Genomic DNA, 1,601 nt, shown 5'->3' on the forward strand with positions numbered 1-1,601 from the left:
TCCTAGCTGAAGGCTGGAGCTCACCCACTCTTCTTGGAAAATCTGGAAAGACCACCAGATATCCTTTCATCCCAAAAAAAGCAAACATTGCTTTCTGCTAATATCAGCTGGTTATTATTGACCTATACCAATCTGCGGGAGGAAAACAATTATATACTTGTAAGGTAATATATACAAACGCTCTGATGTTAATTGAAAAGGAAACAAATTTTCTGGCAAGCTTATCGTTGCTTCCTCAGATTTGATTTCACCGATGTGAAATAGAATGGCGTCTAATATCTCTTATTATTCCCCGCCGGAGAGGGTTAACTCTGAAGTATCATTGCGATTTATTAATGGTCAAGTTTAACCCCACTACAGCCCGTGGTGCCGTCCAAATTAGGACTGATTGCTGTTACTGAATTATTAAATTGGCGCCATTTGTTCTGAAATGTTTTAATATCTTGAAGATTTATTTTGAGGCGAATTCAATTATGTTATTTCTGATCTGTTTTATTTCAAGATAAATGTTTAGAGATTGTGTATTTTATGATTTTTTTTAATTTCTATGGTGCTTTTAGGCAGACACGAGCACACGGCCTACCTGATGGTGAGTGGTTACCGTCACCCATAGACTTCAGCAATGCCAATGCCAATGATTGTATACAGGGTTTTTTTTTTGTCTAAAATTTTCTCGTACAGAGAGGGAGTATTCACATTATTTGTTTACGATACGACTCCCTTGACGGTAAGTGATCACCGTCCGCTGTGAAGATTAGCAACGTCAGGGTCATAGCCAACAACGGGATATTCCGGGACACAAACAGCACCTACTGGAGCGACCTGATGAGCTGCCGTGACGGCTGACGGAGAGTCATCGCTGATCGAATTAACGACTGCGTCGGCAAGGCGTTCTCGAGGAGAGCTACGTGTCTGCTTGTGGTATATACCGTGGAACTCATCCTACCATTCTCACGGATCGTTTGGAACCTCTGGGTCTGCGGAGGGACTTCGGTTCCCTCTGTATTTTTACCGTATGTTCCATGGGGAGTGCTCTGAGGAATTGTTCGAGATGATACCGACATCTAGTTTTTACCATCGCACCGCGCGCCACCGGAGTAGAGTTCATCCATACTACCTGGAGCCACTGCGGTCATCCACAGTGCGTTTCCAGAGGTCTTTTTTGCCACATACCATCCGGCTATGGAATGAGCTCCCCTCCACGGTGTTTCCCGAGCGCTATAACATGTCCTTCTTCAAACGAGGCTTGTGGAGAGTATTAAGCGGTAGGCAGCGGCTTGGCTCTGCCCCTGGCATTGCTGAAGTCCATGGGCGACGGTAACCACTCACCATCAGGCGAGCCGTATGCTCGTCTGCCTACAAGGGCAATAAAAAAAAAAACCTTTCTCGGGTTTTACCTTGGGCGATGATCGTGTGTCGGACGAAAGTGCTGAAAAGTCATTCTGTAACATCTTTTTTTTTGCTTAGATGGGTGGACGAGCTCACAGTCCACCTGGTGTTAAGGGATTACTGGAGCCCATAGACATTTACAACGCAACTGCGCCGCCCACCTTGAGATATAAGTTCTAAAGTCTCAGTATAGTTAAAACGGCTGCCCCACT

This window comes from Bombyx mandarina, chromosome 12 (genome assembly GCF_030267445.1).
Source record: "Bombyx mandarina strain Sakado chromosome 12, ASM3026744v2".
NCBI lineage: Eukaryota > Metazoa > Arthropoda > Insecta > Lepidoptera > Bombycidae > Bombyx > Bombyx mandarina.